The sequence below is a fragment of the Sarcophilus harrisii genome, chromosome 1 (assembly GCF_902635505.1).
Source record: "Sarcophilus harrisii chromosome 1, mSarHar1.11, whole genome shotgun sequence".
Lineage (NCBI taxonomy): Eukaryota > Metazoa > Chordata > Mammalia > Dasyuromorphia > Dasyuridae > Sarcophilus > Sarcophilus harrisii.
In genome coordinates this window covers 562,343,387-562,363,513 of record NC_045426.1, presented here as the reverse complement: position 1 = coordinate 562,363,513, position 20,127 = coordinate 562,343,387, and the positions used below count along the sequence as shown (strand labels likewise).

Below are 20,127 nucleotides of genomic sequence, written 5' to 3'. Positions count from 1 at the left end.
CTTAGCCGAGAGGCTGCTAACAGGGTGGATGAGAGAGCAACACTGTTTACTTTAATTTATTTCGGATGCCGGAACTATGCCCAGAGTTTCTCCTGAGCCTGATTCCACAGTTAGCAGCTTCAATCCCTTACAGCTGCAGTGTAGTCTGAAATATGTACTCTGCTTCTGTACCAATGCTTTTCTCAGCATCTGCTTCAGGTCCTCCCTGGCAATCCTTTGTGATTTAGAAATGTTAATTGTATTGCTGAGTGCTACATTTTTTTGCTTTTATCCTGTTAAGATATATAGCCTTGATGAAATATCTTTTGAGGTAAAGGTTAACAAAATAATAAAACAAGAATATTGACTGGCCTCCATTACTTATTAATCAGACAAAATAAGTAAAAATTTGGATGAAATAAATACATTCAGACAGTCAAAAGGCATATATATTAAACACATATTCCTAGCTGTTGTGCTAAGCACAAGAGATATAAAGAAAAACCAAAACGTCTCCTGCCCTCAGAAACTAATCTAGGTGTTATGTAGAATATATTTTTAAAATTTAATAAAGTTAACTATTTTAAAGTTTAGACAATTGTTTTCTTGACCTCTCTTCTCTCAGAGAATTGCAATGATTTTGGTGTACTCATTTATGATAAAGGTGATTTTATTTGTCATTGTTGATATTGGATTGATTTAACACGCCAATATGATAAGCTAAGTAAGACAAATGAAATTTTATTTTCATGTAACAATATGGATACTCAGATATTATTTTTTCCAGTTCTTCATTATAAGAAGCTTACTAATGTTTTCTTGATTTTTCTTCCTGTAAGATGCAACATTTCTGTTGAAATTGATCCAAATTTTTATCATTTAAATAAACGTATATGTATTCTTAATATTATTTGGAATTTCAGTATTGTTTTGCTTAATTCACTTCTCTTCTGGCAAGCAGACAAGAATGAAATTCATGTATTATTTGGAAATTTAGGATACTAAGATTCTTCAGAGGATTTAATAAATATAGAGTGTTTTTCTTATTCTATTCCTTGGCTACTTTAAAATTTCGATTTGTATATATTAAATTCTCTTCAAATAATTTTGATAATGGTTTTCATTTGATTTTGAATCTAAAAAATTTAGGAATCAATTAATGTCAAGTATTAGTATCTAATTCCAAAAAAGCTTTAAGATTGAGATTCAGTGATTGACTATGCTGCAGTACTTTTCATATATTTTCTCATTTGCTCTTCACAATAATCTATGAGAGAGTATTATACTAGAAATATTTTTATTGCCCTTTTACAATTGAAACTAAAGTTCATGTGAAGGGATGTTCATGATCACATTGATAGTATTAGAGGTGATATTTGAGAAAATAAGGATATTCAGATAAATACTGAAATACTGGTTAATTTGAAAGGAAATTATGTGTAATACAAACATTAACACCATTTTCAGAGAATAATAGTTTTAGATTTGTAAGGAGCCATAGATGTCATCTGGTCTAGTTCACACCCTGTCTCTCTCTCTCTCCCCGCCCCCATTCCAACAAATCAAGAAACATGTTTAGAGATGTCAGGTGATCACTTGCTTCTGGAGATGGCAAAAGGCAGACCACAGATTTGAACCCTTGTTTTCTGACTTCATCTCCAGTGCTCTTTCCACTTTGCTGTACATAAGCTTGTAATAATAATGGGGAGTAAAAAATAAGAGCTCAGTTTTATAATGCTCCCTGGTTTGCAGCAGTGTTGTCAAAACTCAAATAGTAATAGACTACCTATGGACTGAGAAATTAATATTATCTCTGTTATACTGTGCATTTCTTTTGTTAAATATTTTAATCTGGTATTCACTTTTAGAAGGCAATGTTTGACCCTTCAAATTTACAGGATACTCTATGTCATCCGTTGATCCTTATCATATTCCTGAGAGGCAAAGTAATAAAGATATTATTAACCCTATTTTAATATGAAGAAACTGAGACTAATTGATGTTTCCTAATTTATCCTAGACCCCTTCTAGTAAAAGTTAGGGAATAGAAATGCAAAAAATAACCATAAGGTAGAATATATGAGACATTCCCAAAGTTCTAATTCATTATTTAAACTATTTAAAATTCTTTTTAAAGTTTTATGCTTATTTAAGCTTTAATAGCTTAAAATACGCAAAGACTTTTGGGATATACTATATAAAGAAAAGAGTAAACTTCTAGTTGTGAAAGGAAAGTTAGGCTCAAAAAATTTAGAGGCTTACTAATAAGTTTCAGAGTTGGATTTGAACTTAGGTCTTTATTCTAAGGCCAGCATTCTGCCTTTTTTTTTTTTTTTTTTTTTTTTTTACTACTTTGAACTAGTACTTAATTAGATATTTTATTATTACCAGCTTTTGGTGATTAGTTATGAAATATGTTTGGAGTTGTTGTTTAAATGTGACAGCTCTTAAGATTTGTCTAAGTTGGAAATTTTTAAAAACTGATAAATATTTGCTAAATCAAATGTAATCTCCATTAAGAAGGGCTTTTATTAGCCTAATTCCTACAGGAATATAGATTGAACAGGGAAATAAGAGTGTTTTGTAGGGTATTTGGTTTACTAAGAGATTTATAGGAGCTGCATGCTTCTGATATCCTCTGTTCTTTGGAGAGGTCCATCATAATGTTTTGAAATGCAGCAATGGCATTTTGGTTAACTTGTCTTTTGAGAATCATCCAAAGCATTTCTAATGAATATAAGAAAAAAAAATTACAATGTATTTCAGACACTAGCTTACTTATAGATAGCTGTTTACAACCATCTGTCTATTACATGTAGGATTTAAAATTTTTGTTATGCATTAGATTTTAGAATTTGTTTTGTTTTGAAGGAAAAGAAAATTGTGTGTGAATTTTATGTTTCCTAAGAATGATCCTTCTAGTTGCTTTCAGAAAAAAGGGAGGTGCACAATGTTAAGAAATTAGAATTTAGGAGATTAGAACTATATGGTAATGTAACATAATTTCATGTCTTTCATCTCTTTATCATTGCAAGTAAAAGCCATTTTTGTACTTTGTCATTTTGCCATCCAGGTGGTAACCCCTACACAGGAGATTGGTTCAGGCCAAGAGCTAATTGAGTATTAATCCCTGTTGGGAACAAAAAAACCTACCATTATAGTTAGTACTATTTGGGGGAATATCAGTAGATTTGGCAAAAATTAATTGAATAAATTATGGAAATTATGAGTACTACCCACCTTTTAAAGTAGTTAGGAATAGACAAGATTGAGAACAAGACTTATATTTTGTTAAAATTGGCAAGGAGATGGGGCAAGTTGGCAGGAGGAGGGTCACAGAATTGAGAATGTCCAGATAAAATATTGTCATGTGGCAAAACCACAAGAAGTGAGTACTGTCATGGTCAGAGATATAAATGAAGTGTATGCTGACTACAGGCATCTGGCATCATTTTTTGGAACACAGTAATCTTCTATTTTATCTATATGCCATTTCTTTGCCACCACCAAAAAAAAAAAAGATACTATAAACATGTTTGTATGTATGAGTCCTTTTCTTTTTTAATCTTCTTGAAGTATAGATGTAGTAGTGGTATTTCTGGATCAAAGGATATGCACAATTTTATATATGCCAAATTGTTCTCCAGAATGATTGTACTAGTTCACAACTCTACCAACAGTGCCTTGGTATACCTATTTTCCCCAAATCCCTGCCAATATTTGTCATTCTTCTTTTCTCTTAGTTAGTCCGATGGATATGAGGGGGTACCTTAGAGTTATTTTAATTTGCATTTCTTTCATCAATAGTTATTTGCAGCATTTTAAAAAATAGTATTGTTAGCATTGGTTTCTTCTCTCTGTTCATATCCTTTGACCATTTATCAGTTGAGCAATAGTTCTTTTTTTAAATGTGGTTCAGTTCTCTGAATATTTGGATGATAAGACTTTTATCAGAGAAACTCACTGTAAATCCTACTTTCCTCCCCACCTCCACCCCATCACCTCCACTAATTACAATCTTTGTGCCCTGGGCAAGTCTCATCCTAACTGTGCAGGCCTCTTCCTTCCCACCCCTCTGCCAGTTTTCTATTTTTCTTTTAATACTGGCTGCATTGGTTTTATTTGAGAAAAAAAAAATTTTAATTTTATATAATCAAAATTATTCCTTTTTCTTTTTGTGAACCCTGTGTCTCTTGTTGGGTTAGGAACTCTTCCTCTATATATGGATCTTTCTTTCATACATCTGTAATGTGCTTATGTTAGCATTCTTTATATTTTAAGTCATGTACCTATTGTGATATTGGTATATGATAGGAGATCTTGTTCTGTGCCTATTTTCTGCCAGACTTCTAATTTTTCTAGCAGTTTTTGTCAAATAGTGAATATTTGCTTTAGGAACCGGAAACTTTAGGTTTCTCAAATACTAGGTTACTGTGTTCAATTGCTTCTATATATTGTGTATCTAATCAATTCCATTGATTAATCACTCTATTCTTATACTCTTATTTCTTATTCAATACCGAATGTTTTGATTATCTTTATAATGTAATTAGATATCTGGTACTGCTAGACCCCCTTCCTTTACTTTTTTTTTTTTTGCTGAGGCAGGGGGTTAAGTGACTTGCCCAGGGTCACACAGCTAGGAAGTGTTAAGTGAATGAGACCAGATTTGAACTCAGGTTCTCCTGACTTCTGGCCTGTTACTCTATCCACTGTGCCACCTAGCTTCCCCCTACATTTCTTTTTTTCATTGATTGCCTTGACTTTTGTTTCTCCAGATGAATTTTGTTATTTTTTTCTTGCACCATAAAGTAATTCATTGGTAGTTTGATTGGTATGGCACAGAATAATTAATTTAGGTTATATTGTCATTTTTATTACATTTATTTGACCTACCCTTGAGGAATTAATATTTTTCTAGTTATTTAGATGTGTCTTTAATTGTTTGAAGTGTTTTGTAATTATGTTCATATGGTTCCTATATGTCTCTTGCCAGGTAGACTTCTAAGTATTTTATATTTTCTGCACTCTATTTCTTATTTCTTCCTTCTGAGTTTTATTGATAATACATGAAAGTGCTGATGATTTGTGTGAGTTTATTTTATATCCTTCAGCTTTGTGAAAGTTGTTGGTTAGAATAAATTTTTAGTTGATTCAATAGGGTTCTCTAAGTAAACTCATCATAACCTCTGCAAAAATTGATATTTTTGATGTTTTCTTTGCTTGTGCTTATTCAATTATTTGCCTTATTGCTGTTGCTAACATTTTTATTTTATCTCCTTTTTTATAAATGATGATTTTTTAAAAAGATATTCTTATCATTTTGAGAAAAGCTCCAATTATTCCTGTATTTTTTAGAATTTTTAATAGGAACAGGTGTTATATTTTGACAAAAGTGGAGAGACTTAGTCATTGAAATAGTCCAAGTGAGAGGCGCAATTGAGGCCTGAACTAGAATTGAAGAAAAAAAAGATTTTTAGAGATGTATAGGCAAAACTGAAAAGATTTGGCACCTGGTTGGCTATGTGGATTGAAGGATAAGGCTATGAAGGATTGAAGGGGAAGAGTTGAGGTTCACTCTAAGGATATGAATCTAGAAGGGTTTCACTAGTAATAGAGAAATGAGGCTGGTGAGTTTAGAAGAAAAATAATACATAAAATATCCTCTTGGGCACGAATTTGGAGAATAATAGTAGTAGTCAGCATTTATATAGCACCCTAAACTTTGCAAAATGTTATCTCCTTTGATTCTCACAACAATCTTTTAAGGTAGATGGTGTTATCTCCATTTCACAGATTAGGAAACTGGGCATGGAGAAGTTAAATGATTTGTCTAGGATCATAAAAGCTTTTTGGTACTGATACTGGGATTTGATCTCAGGTTTTCCTGATTTCAGAAGACAGGTAATGAAGTAGGAATAGAACTAAGTAGAGAAATAGAACCAGAAGAAAGCAGTGTCATTTAATAGGAAGAGTACAGTGTCAAATTTTGCTGGGAGATCAAAAGGAAATGACTTTGGATTTTTACAGTTGGGATAACTTTGAAGACTGCAGTTTTAGTTGAGTGGTGGAGCTAAATTGTAAGGAGTTGAGAAGTGGTTGGGAAGTACGGAAAGAGAAGAAAAGAATGTAGTTTTTTTGTTTTTGTTTTTGTTTTGGATTTTGAGTTAATGAATTAAGAGACATTTAAGATTATAGAGAGAAGAGTTGATTGGAGATGGCAAAGGTAAAAGCAAACTTCTGAAAAGAGGTTAGGATCAAGGACATAAATAGATGAGTTAACCTTTGCATGAAGGACCACCTCTCTCCTGTCCTAAAATAAGGAAGAAGGATCAGGAGATCATATTGAAGGATTCTGAGGAATAAAATTGGAATAAAGGAGTAACCCATAACAGATGGCCTCAGTTTTCTCAGTAAAGAAAGGCAGACCTTTGCTCATAGTAAGTATGGAGAAGATAATGTGGATGGTTTGAAGGCAGTTTTGGAATACATACTTTGGAGTATATGGAAGGAAATAAGTTATGGAAGAACAAAAATAATAGCTTTCCTTTACATAGTGATTTAAGTTTTGCAAATATCTTATGTAATTTTTCAATAACCCTGGGAATTATTCTCTTTTTTACAGATGAAGAAATGGAAGCATACAGAATAACTTGCTCAGATTCACACAGGAAGAAAGTATCTGAGGTTAGGTGTGAATTCAGCTCTTTCTAACTCCCAGGTCCCCCACTCTATCTACTGTGCCACTTAGCTGAAAGTATTGCCATGAATCAGTGGGACCCTATTAATAGTAGATCACATAAATTTGTGTCAGTCAGCACGGTTATGGTACATACCACTGGGGTATTCAATAGCAACATTCAAATAGGCTCAAAGGAATACTGTGGATCATCCAGAGTTGGGATATAAAAAGGGGTGTGTTATGATAGGTCAAAGGATCTGAGGATCGAGGAGAATTTGAAGTTGAACTAATTCACTAAAATGTAAATTTCAAAGGTAGGAAAGTAAGACCAAAGCAGGGGAGATGGCCTGGGGAAGCAAGAAGATGAGAAATACATAGAATTTCTGAGTTCTGTCAATGTGGAGTGGCACAGTAGTAGTTGATGAGATTAGGGTATGATCATCCCTGGGTGTGACTGAGCTGGTTTGATGTTCATTTCACAGGATTGTGGCAGCTCTTGAAAGCTGAAACTTAACTGGATTGCCAAGTTGTTTGAGGGTTTAGACATCAACATATATATTGAAATCCCCAAGTATAAAAATTGGAAGTGGAGTTGAAGAAAGCAGTGAGACAGGTACTGAATTCTTTGAGAAAGGAGAAGGCAAATACTGAGAACTGGTAGATAATTGCCATCAGGATCTGCATAGTGTGATATATCTAAATGGAAAAAAATTCATGTAAGAAGTTTCAAAATGATATTGTAATGAGGAGGTTCTAAAAGTGGTAATGAAGAACAAAGAATATACACTTATTCTCCCTGGCTTGGTATGTATACTTACTTAGTGGAGCACCGAGGAGTGGGGAGACATTGAAAGTTCTCTCAGTACTAGAGAAAATCATCATTGTGTTATAGATTTAGAGACCTTAAAGACAATTAAGTTCAGTTTCTTCTCCTACCCCCATTTTATAGATGTGGAATCTGAGTTCACAAAGCTAATGCTTAAATTGGGATCTGAAGTAATGTCTTCCTGACCGTAATTCCAGTTACATGTACACAGTGTTATGTGACCAGAGATATGTTTTTTTTTACTTGGTAGTGATGGTGATGATGGTGTGTGTGTGTCTGTGTCTGTGTGTCTGTGTGTTTTCTTTGTTTGGGGGCAGGGGGTAGATATCTGTGATTTCAAGAAGATAGAAAACATGTGAGAGAGGTCTTTATGACCAAAGCAGAACTAGAGATCATTACTGATCACAAAATAGAAAATTTCGATTATACCAAACTGAAAAGTTTTTGTACAAACAAAACTAATGCAGACAAGATTAGAAGGGAAGCAATAAACTGGGAAAATATTTTTACAGTCAAAGGTTCTGATAAAGGCCTCATTTCCAAAATATATAGAGAATTAACTCTAATTTATAAAAAATCAAGCCATTCTCCAATTGAAAAATGGTCAAAGGATATGAACAGACAATTCTCAGATGAAGAAATTGAAACTATTTCTAGTCATATGAAAAGATGCTCCAAGTCATTATTAATCAGAGAAATGCAAATTAAGACAACTCTAAGATACTCACTACACACCTGTCAGATTGGCTAAGATGACAGGAAAAAATAATGATGATTGTTGGAGGGGATGTGGAAAACTGGGACATTGATTCATTGTTGGTGGAGTTGTGAACAATCCAACCATTTTGGAGAGTAGTTTGAACTATGCTCAAAAAGTTATCAAACTGTGCATACCCTTTGATCCAGCAGTGTTACTACTGGGATTATATCCCAAAGAGATTATAAAGAAGGAAAGGGACCTGTATGTGCACGAATGTTTGTAGGCAGCCCTTTTGTAGTGGCTAGAAACTGAAACTGAATGGATGTCCATCAGTTGGAGAATGGCTGAATAAATTGTGGTATATGAAAATTATGGAATATTACTGTTCTGTAAGAAATGACCAACAGGATGATTTCAGAAAGGCCTGAGAGACTTACACGAACTGATGCTAAGTGAAATGAGCAGGACCAGGAGATCATTATATACTTCAACAACAATACTAGATGATGACCAGTCCTGATGGATCAGGCCATCCTCAGCAACAGATCAACCAAATCATTTCTAATGGAGCAGTAATGAACTGAACTAGCTATACTCAGAAAAAGAACTCTGGGAGATGACTAAAACCATTACATTGAATTCCCAGTCCCTATATTTATGCACACCTGCATCTTTGATTTCCTTCACAAGCTAATTGTACAATAATTCAGAGTCTGATTCTTTTGTACAGCAAAATAATGTTTTGGTCATGTATACTTATTGTGTATCTAAGTTATATTTTAATATATTTAACATCTACTGGTCATCCTGCCATTTAGGGAGGGTGGGGGGTAAGAGGTGAAAAATTGAACAAGAGGTTTGGCAATTGTTAATGCTGTAAAGTTACCCATGTATATATCCTGTAAATTAAAGGCTATTAAATAAAAAATTAAAAAAAATCAAGCCATTCTCCAATTGAAAAATGGTCAAAGGATATGAACAGACAATTCTCAGATGAAGAAATTGAAACTATTTCTAGTCATATGAAAAGATGCTCCAAGTCATTATTAATCAGAGAAATGCAAATTAAGACAACTCTAAGATACCACTACACACCTGTCAGATTGGCTAAGATGACAGGAAAAAATAATGATGATTGTTGAGGGATGTGGGAAAACTGGGACATTGATTCATTGTTGGTGGAGTTGTGAACTAATCCAACCATTTTGAGAAGTAGTTTGAACTATGCTCAAAAAGTTATCAAACTGTGCATACCCTTTGATCCAGCAGTGTTACTACTGGGATTATATCCCAAAGAGATTATAAAGAAGGGAAAGGGACCTGTATGTGCACGAATGTTTGTGGCAGCCCTTTTGTAGTGGCTAGAAACTGAAACTGAATGGATGTCCATCAGTTGGAGAATGGCTGAATAAATTGTGGTATATGAAAATTATGGAATATTACTGTTCTGTAAGAAATGACCAACAGGATGATTTCAGAAAGGCCTGGAGAGACTTACACGAACTGATGCTAAGTGAAATGAGCAGGACCAGGAGATCATTATATACTTCAACAACAATACTAGATGATGACCAGTCCTGATGGATCAGGCCATCCTCAGCAACGAGATCAACCAAATCATTTCTAATGGAGCAGTAATGAACTGAACTAGCTATACCCAGAAAAAGAACTCTGGGAGATGATTAAAAATCATTTGTTGATAATAAAAAGTGAGGTTCAGAAGACAAAAAGGAAAAAGGGTAAAGTATGAAAGGAATGTAGTGGGGGGTGGGGTGAGGAAATAGGAAGTTATAGCAGGGAAAGGAGGTTGTCTCTTAGATATCCTTTAGATTTATTTCAGAAACATTTAAGGAGGAAAAGAAAGTCTTGTCTTGGACAATTTGGTTAACAAGTAGTGCAGTGTAGGATAGTTAGGGGGTAGTACTATAAAATAATTAATTTTCTTTTCTTTTTTTTTTTTGCTGAGGCAATTAGGGTTAAATGATTTGTCCAGGGTCACACAGCTAGAACGTGTTAAGTGTCTGACACCACATTTGAACTCAGGTACTCCTGATTATAGGACTGGTGCTCTATCCTAGCTGCCCCTAGAATAATTATTTTCATAATGAGATTGTATTTGTGAAAAGGGGAATAAATTTAGAAGGTTTTGCTTTAAAAATAGCAATCAAAAATAAAAGTGAAATTCAAAGGTGAGTTTGTCTAGAAAATTCATTTATGCCACATTCCTAAATTGGGTTGGGTAAATGAGATGTTTCTCTTCTAAAATGAAGTCCATAAAAATTAGATTATTAGGGAAGTTGCCATTTTCTCTACTAAAATAGAGTGTGTGTGTGTATAGTAGTTAGAGGGGGCTGTGGGTGCCAGCCATGGGAGTTAGGATCTGAGTTCAAATGTGGCCTCAGATACTTACTAAATTATGTGCCTTGGACAAGGCACTTAATCCCATTTTCCTCTCGGTTTCTCATTTATAAAATGAACTGGAGAAGGAAATAAAGAATCTGCCAAGAAAATCCCAAATAAGGTCATGGAAAGTTGGACATAATTGAAACAGTTCAGCAACAACATGAGAGTTATGAGAGTTGAAGAAGTGTAAGCCTTTCTTTTTCATTAACAATTACTTTAAAAATTAAAATTTACTTTTCTGTTCAAGTAATTTTATTTCAGTACTGAAACTTTAGTAAAGCATCACTGACTATGCAGGGCTTGTGAAAACCTTGCTCCTAATAACACTAACAAACTATGAATGATGGGCATTCATTATGTATCTATTTGTTAAGTTTTAATTAAGGTTAATCATGTGATTAATTGGGACTTATCTTTTGCACCAGGTCACTAAACTATTTTATTTTTTATTTCAGATAACTACCACCCTCATTGTGTAGCATAGAATTATAGTGATTTAACAATAGTTAAGAATTGACATTTCTCCTGTAGTAGTAAACTGAGGTAAATCTTTGCTGTTAAGTGAGCTGAAGTCATTGTTAAAATTGATATAGCAAGTGTATGTGATATTCAATTATATAAATATTATAAAGCATCTATATTATAAAGGGCACTAATATTGTGAAATTATGCAGCATTATTGTGTTACTATAAATATTATAATGGCCAAAATATGTCAATATATAGCAACATTTCCAATAGAACATATAAGGTTAGCCTTTGAAAATATGTTTATATTCTTCAGTTCTATAGAAATTCTTATAAAAGTCTATTCTATATGCACATGCATACCACAGACATTTTCTGATGGAATTTCTAATTACTCAAAAGATAATCTTCTTTTATTTCTTTAAATTTCTAATGTAGGCTTTTTTGGTCCAACTTATTCTTGAAAAGATTGTTGTTGAAAGATATTATGGTGTGTGTATATACACATGCATACATATAAAATGTCTGAAACATGTTGTTACCATCTTAGGGAATCTGCCTACAACAAATAAAAATCAAATCAAATAGTCCATTATTACATTTCAGATTCAGTTGAATATGTTTGATTCTTTTGAAGATTCAAGGGAAATATTCAAGATTATACTCATTGATATTGTATTTAGTTCTTTTATGAACCATTTATTTTCTCCATAGTTTTTGTTGTCACATTACAAAATAATTATGCAAATAATTCTTAATAATAACCAGACTACCCTGATTATAGGTTTTCCTAATTTCTATTATTCTGTATTTAAAGAAAATAAAAATATTTGTATTAATATTTGAAAAAATTTTCATATTGCTTTCTTAATTTTGCAGACTTAACCCACAGTGAATTTCCATAATAGTATTTTTAAATCAATAATAAAATTCCCATTTAATTTAATAATATTAGTAAGTTCAATTTTATTGTTTTTCATATTTCAGTATAATAGTTTGGTGTATTAGAAAGTATAGGAATAAGAATTCTAACTCTGATACTAATAGCTTATCTTCTATTGTCATATGAAAACGGATAAACTTTAGTTGACAAAATTTTTTTTATATTGAAGTATATGTTAAATACAATATATGTATACATATCCATACAGTTATTTTGTTGCACAAGAAGAATCAGATTTTGAAATAAGGTAAAATTAACCTGAGAAGGAAATCAAAAATGCAAGCGGATAAAAACAGAGGGATTGGAAATGCTATGTAGTGGTTCATACTCATTTCCCAGAGTTCTTTTGCTGGGTGTAGCTGGTTCTATTCATTATTGAACAAATGGAACTGATTTGGTTCATTTCATTGTTGAAGAGAGCCACATTCATCAGAATTGATCATCATATACTATTGTTGTTGAAGTATATAATGATCTCCTGGCCTGCTCTTTTCGGTCAGCATCAGTTCATGTAAGTCTCTCCAGGCCTTTCGGAAATCTTCCTGCTGGTCATTTCTTGTAGAGCAATATTCCATAACATTCATATACCATAATTTATTCAGCCATTCTCCAATTGATGGGCATCCATTCAATTTCCAGTTTCTAGCCACTACAAAAAGGGCTTCCACAAACATTGTTGCATATACAGGTCCCTTTCCCTTCTTTAAAATCTCTTTGGGATATAAGCCCAGTAATAACACTGCTGCTTCAAAGGATATGCTGTTTGATAACTTTTTGAGCATAGTTTTAAATTGCTCAAAAATAAAAAAATAATGGCTGGATGTATTCACAGTTCCACTAACAATGTATCTATCAGTAGTTGACAAAATTTTTTTATGTAATCAACAATGCAATATAAGATCCTTGAGGTTAGAAACTATTTCATTTTTGCCTTTATATTCTCAAGCCAAGTTATTGACACATGGTAGTCTTTTTGTTGTTGTGAATGTTTATTTCATTTTTGATACTGGTAGCTTTTTTCCTTGTTATCATTATAGCTTTTTTTTTTTTTTTTTCAAAACATATGTATGGGTAATTTTTCAACACTGACCCTTGCAAAAAACCTTCTGTTCCAACTTTTCTCCTCCTTCCCTTCACCCCCCTCCCCTAGATGGCAGGTAGTCCAATACATGTTAAATATGTTAAAGTATATGTTAAATACAATATGTGTATACATATTTATACTGTTATCTTGCTGCACAAGAAAAATCAGATTTAGAAAGAAGGTAAAAATAACCTGAGAATGAAAACAAAAATGCAAGCAGACAGTAACAGGAGTGGAAATGCTATGTTGTGGCCCACACTCATTTTCCATAGTGCTTTCGCTGGATATACTCGTTCTTTTCACTACTGAACAATTGGAACTGATTTAGATCATCTCATTATTGAAGAGAACCACATTCATCAGAATTGATCATCATATAGTATTGTTGTTGAAGTGTATAATCATCTCCTGGTTCTGCTCATTTCACTTAGTTTCAGTTCATGTAGATCTCTGCAGGCTTCTCTGAAATCATCCTGCTGGATATTCATATACCACAATTTACTCAGCCATTCTCCAATTAGTGGGCATCCATTCAGTTCCTAGTTTCTTGCCACTATGAAAAAGGGTGCCACAAACATTTTTGCACATGTGGGTCCCTTTCCCTTCTTTAAGCTCTCTTTGGGATATAAGCCCAGTAGTAACACTGCTGTATCAAAGGGTATGCACAGTTTGATAACTTTTTGAACATAGTTCCAAATTTCTCTCTAGTTTTACCACATCCCCTCCAACATTCGTCATTATCTTTTCCTGTCATTTAGCCAATCCGAGAGGTGTGTAGTAGTATCTTAGAGTTGTCTTCATTTACATTTCTCTGATCAATAATGACTTGGAACATCTTTTCATATGACTATGACTAGAAATAGTTTCAATTTCTTCATCTGAAAATTGTCTGTTCATGTCCTTTGGCCATTTATCAATTGGAGAATGGCTTGATTTCTTATAGATTAGAGTCAGTTCTCTATAGATTTTGGAAGTGAGGCCTTTATCAGAACCTTTGACTGTAAAAATGTTTTCCACGTGGTAGTCTTTTAATAAATGTTTGTTGAATTGAGTTGAGTTTGCTGTGTGACCTTTGATAAACCATTTGACCATTCTGGGATCTCATTTCCTCATGTGAGAGTTGGATTACACCAGTGATTTGATGTTCATATTACTGTGTATTCAAATATTATTCAGTCATACAGACATACTTGTAATAATATTATTATATTTGTCTTAATTTTATTTGAAAGGTAGCATGACATAATGGATAAAGAGATGATTTGGGAGTCTGAATGACTTAGGTTGAAGTTCTCATGTATAAACTGGTTATGACACTGGTCAAGTGATTTCTTTGTACCTGCAGCAACTTTCAATGGCTTTAAGTTGCTGAATTGTTGAAGATTTTCTTGCCTGTGTGCCATATTAGGCCTGGGAAATCTTTTGGTCTGACTCTGACAATACAACAGCTAATGCTAGTGACAACCAACCACCTCTCACTAATTGAGTTCTTTAAGTTGATTATTTTGTATGTCTTGCAAATGATGTTATAAATATCCAAGTGGCCCTTGGCAGAAAAATGGTTCTCCACCCTTGGAAAGGAATTACCATGCCTAGAATTTCCTATACAAATGAAACTGCAAGTCTAGACAGAAAAAAATTATCAACTGACTGGTAGATTATATTTTAATTGCCAAATATCCATGAGATCTATTAGCTAGAAAATGTTTTTGAGCATTTTGAGCATATCATTATTTTGATATCTTCCGTCTCTTATAAGAGAGTTGAATAGCTTTCTCTCTGGGCACAAAAATGAATTAAATTAACATTTTTCATGACACCCCTTTATTGGAAGTACCTTACATTTTCATGAAATGAAACTAAGGATAGGATTTGTGGCTTTAAGGAAATAATTTTCTTTGTTCCTAAATGATGCATAAATTTTAATTTTTTTAATTATAGCTTTTTATTTTCAAAATATATACATGGATAATTTTCAACATTCACTCTTACAAAACCCTGTCTTGTAATTTTTTCCCACCCTTCCCTCCACCCCTTACCCTAGTTAGCAAGTGATCCAATATGTGCAGTTCTATACATATTTCCACAATTATCATGCCACACAAAAAAATCAGATTCAAAAGGAAAAAAAATGAGAAAAAAAACAAAATGCAAGCAAACAACAAAAAGAATGAAAATATTATATTGTGGTCCACATTAAATTCCCACTGCCCTCTTTCTGAGTGCAGATGGCTTTCTTCATCACAAGACCATTGGAACTGGTCTGAATCACCTCATTGTAGATGAGAGTCATGTCTATCATAATTGATCATCATGTAATCTTGTTGCCATGTATCTCCTGATTCTGCTCATTTCATTTAACATTAGTTCATGTAAATCTCTCAAGCCTCTCAAATCATCTTGCTGTTCTTTTCTTAAAAAACAATATTTTATAACATTCATATACCATAAGTTATTCAGCCATTCTCCAACTGACAGGCATCCATTTAGCTTCCAGTTTATTGCCAACACTTGCCACAAACATTTTTGCACATGTGGATCCCTTTGCTTCCTTTATGATCTCTCTAGGGTACAAGTCTAGTAGTGACACTGCTGAATCAAAGGGTATGCTCAGTTTGATAGCCTTTTGGGCATAGTTCCAATTTGCTCTCCAGAATGTTTGAATTAGTTCACAGCTCCACCAATTAGTGTTCCACTTTGCCACATCCCCTTTAGTAGTCATTATTATCTTTTCCTGTCAGCCAATCTGAAAGGTGTGTAGTGACCTCAGAGTTGTCTTAATTTACATTTCTCTGATCAGTAATAATTTAGAGACCCTTTTCATATTACTAGAGATGGTTTTAATTTCTTCATCTGAAAATTGTTCATATCCTTTGACCATTTATCAATTGGAGAATGGCTTGAATCCTTATAAATTTGAGTCAGTTCTCTATTTTAGAAATGAGGCTTTTATTTCCAAATTTATTGCTTCCCTTCTAATTTTGTCTGCATTGATTTTGTTTTGTACAAAAAACTTTTTAACTTAATGTAATCAGAATTATCCATTTTACATCCAGGAATGTACTCATGTTCTTCTTTGGCCACAAAATCCTTCTTTTTCCACAGATCTGAGAGGTAAACTATCCTTTGTTCTTTAATTTGTTTATAATATTATTCTTTATATCTAGATCATGAACTCATTTTGACCTTATCATGGTATATGGTGTTAGGTGTAGGTCAATGCCTAGTTTCTGCTATACTAGTCTCCAATTTTCCCAGCAGTTTTTGTCACATAGTGAGTTCTTATCCCAAAAGCTGTTTTGATGTTTTGATGACCACTGTTGCATAAATGTTTTTAAAATATACCAATTTAAAACTACTCTGAAGACAAAATAATTTTAAAATTCTGTGCATTTATTAGCCTTTTGCAAACATAAAATTATGTCAGTTATACACTGATATATCTTTTGATTTATCAAAAGATTTGATTTTATATCTTTTGAATTATCAACAGCTACTTATATAATTCTCAAATTTTCAAATTTCCTAAATGTTCTCTATACTCAGACACAGAAATAATATCTTTTTATTGTTTTAATACAGAAATTTAAGACATCTTTATTAGGTTTTTTTTTTTAAGCTTTTAATTTTCAAAACATATGCATGGATTATTTTTCAGTATTGACCCTTGTATAGCCTTGTGTTTCAGATTTTCTTTTTCTTCCTCCCACCCCCTCCCCTAGATGACAAGCAATACAATATATGTTATACATGTTAAAATATATGTTAAATCCAATATGTGTAAATATATTTATGCAATTCTCTTGCTGTATAAGAAAATCAGATCCAAATAGAAAGTAAATGAGTAAGAAAACAAAATGCAAGGGAACAAGAACAAAAAGAGTGAGAATGTTATGTTGTGATTCACATTCAGTTCTCATGCCTTTCTTTGTCACAAGATCCTTGAAACTGGTATTAATCATCTCATTGTTGGAAAGTCACATTCATCAGAATTGATCATCATATAATATTGATGTTGCTATATACAATGATCTCCTGGTTCTGCTCATTTCACTTAGCATCAATTCATGTAAGTCTCTCCAGGCCTTTCGGAAATCATCCTGCTGATCATTTTTTATTATATGTTCTATAACATTCATATACCATAACTTATTCAGCCATTCTCCAACTGATGAGCATCCACTCAGTTTCCAGTTTCTAGCCACTACGAAAAGAGCTGCTACAAACATTTTTGCACATGTGGGTCCCTTTCCTTCCTTTAAGATCTCTTTGGGATATAAACCCAATAGAAACACTGCTGGATCAAAGGGTATGCAGTTTGATAACTTTTTGAGCATAGTTCCAAATCACTCTTCAGAATGGCTGGATCTGTTCATAGTTCCACCAACAATGTATTAGTATTCCAGTTTTCCCACATTCCCTTCAACATTCATCAAATAATGTCTTTTCAAAGACATATAATAATGTCTCTTCCAATTTTTCTTTAATGTGCAAATGAGAGAAAAAAGGAGAGAGTGCCAGAGGAAATGAAGTTTCATGGTTTTACCGGAAAAATGAATAAGTAGCAGTGTGCACTATTATGTTATGATAATTGACTGTTTTTATGATTACAATGCATCATCAGAAAGTACTTTTCTAAGTGTACTCTGATAGATTCTTTCTTATATTTTGTTATATTTCATGAAGCCAAATAGGCCATTGTGGAATTCCTCAACACTGTCATATGGTGTTATGCTTTTGTTTGAAATCTTTGTTCTTGAATTGCATTAAATTTACGTTGTACATTTTCCAAACATACCTATTTTAAGATAGTATTACTTGGAATATTATTTGATTTTTAAAATTATAAGGATAATTTAGTAGTCTGCGTAAGTCATTCATTTGTTCTCAGAAGTCAGTTGTTGTTAGTGAAAAATGAATAACAGGCCACCTAAAATTTAAAATACAAATACAATGCCTTAAAGCTTTTAGATCCTTTTCTAGTGAGGTATTAAAAATATTTTGTAATAAGTATAGAAATCTGTTAAAAGAATACAAGCATGTTGGGAGGCTTGTAATTTTTATTATTTTCATTCATCTTATCGTGGAAATAGTTATGGAGTGCCAATTCCCAAAATCCTATAACACTTATTACTTTTTGAGTTAAAGTTGAATTAAAAAATATGAGTCACCCTTTGACTCTATGTAAGAATCTCATAGAACCATAAACTGGAAAAGACCATGTGAGTTCAATCCCTTCATTTTATATTTGAAAAAATTCTGGCCATGAAGGTTTACAATTTGCCTAAGTGCCCATATGTATTTTGGATCATGGGCAAATCATTTCAATTCATAGGATCCTAGATTTTGAGCTAGAAGGGACTTTAGATGTCTCATCTAAGTTCAGCATCCTCTTTTGAGAGATGGAAAAACTGAAACAGGACACTTAAGGAACTAGTTATGGCCCCACAGATAATAAATGGCAAACTGATCAAACTCAGATATTCTGACAATAAACCCATCACTCTTTCAATTCAAATCAATAGACTTTTATTAAAAGTTTACAATGTGCTAGGTATTACATTAGAAGTTGTGAAGTACAGGGATAAAAATCATGAAACAGTAATTAAGCACATGCTGTGTTTCAGAACTATATTAGGATAGAAAGATAAAAATGAGAAGCTTACCCTTTCTCAACTGAACCAACATGCACATTCATAAATAAATAGAAAACCTATAAAGGATAAGTTAAAAATAATTTTAGTATAGTGAGTTAGTGGGACAAGGATTATTCTTATATAGTGACACTTGATCTGGGCTTTGAAGGGAGCCATAAAGGACTAAGGACATTTCAGTAGGAGAGGTGAATAAGGCAAGGGAAATGACTAAAGGCATGGAGATGGGAGATGGAATGTTGCATATGAGAAAATTTCATATGCTGGCTTGGTTGAAATGTAAAGTACAAGAAGAGGAATAATATATTATAATCCTGGACATCTAGGCTAGAGCCACATTATGAAAGAATTTAAATGCTAAACAGGGGAGTTTATATTTTATCTTAGATGCAGTAGGAGATCCATAGAACTTTTAAATTAGGGGAATGACATGGTTAGATCAATGCTTTAGTAATTTAACTTTTGCAGATGTGTGGAGAGCTGGTTGGAGAATAGAGCAACTTGGGGCAGGTAGAATAATTAGAGACTATAGTTCTGTCTGGGGGAAATGAGGAATTGGACGGACATGTGAATGGAAAGAAGGGGATTCTTTAGAAGTTATTTGCTTTTTTGATAGTATTACTAACTTTAGAATGAATGAATAAGGGAAAGCCTTTGTTATAACTGCTTACTCTGTGTTAAGAACTGAGGATAGAAATACAAAGATTAAGACAGTCCCCTGCCTCAGTGAGCTGAAGACACTAGAAAATAATTTGCTGGGATAACAACCCTGTTAGAGCACTTTGGATGGGAAATAGAATAGTGAGTAGGGCCATTGGGAAGTAGATTGACATTACCCATCCATGAGTTATAGCAGAATTGAATTGATTCAGTTCATTTTTCCAGAAGTATATGTGAATATTACTAAAGGGAAGGGAAGGTTATGAAAGAAATGTCCAGAAACGAATTAAGTGAAGCATATGGGAGATTGGAGTTTTCCCAAACTAGTGATTCTGGAGAGGCATTTGCCATTCAGAACAGCAGAGCCAGAGGCTAGAACATCGTTTATGTTGGCAAAGAGACTGGAAGAGATGTACAGAGGATGGGGAGTAAAACATGACGGCTGAATTATCCTAAAATAGTAATCATGCAGAGGCAGTTGGTCGTCAATCAGGAGAGCAGGGTCCCAGAGCAACAAAATAGTTGGCTGTAATGTAAGAAGTGAAGGAAGGCATGGTAATTTAGGCTTTTCTGAAAGAATAGATTAAGTCAGTGATGTGCCTATATTTCACCTTCTTATTTGTCATGTGTATGGATTAGCTTTTGATAGGATCTTGGGTCCAGCCTGAGTCCTTGGTCTTAGAAGAGGAGTAAAGAGATGGGGTTCACGTGGATGGTCAAACATAGAG

General features: G+C 33.3%; 1 protein-coding gene across 2 annotated transcripts in view; it reads left to right on the top strand.

Annotated features, from left to right (window-relative positions):
* Positions 1-5,795: 5,795 nt before the first annotated feature.
* Positions 5,796-20,127, top strand: part of EXOC2 (exocyst complex component 2) — a 200,436-nt gene continuing 186,104 nt past the window's right edge. For both annotated transcript variants that reach the window (XM_012541697.3, XM_023496373.2), the window contains exon 1: positions 5,796-6,666. The gene's annotated coding sequence lies outside the window, so the exon portion shown is untranslated. The remainder of the gene's footprint in view (positions 6,667-20,127) is intronic.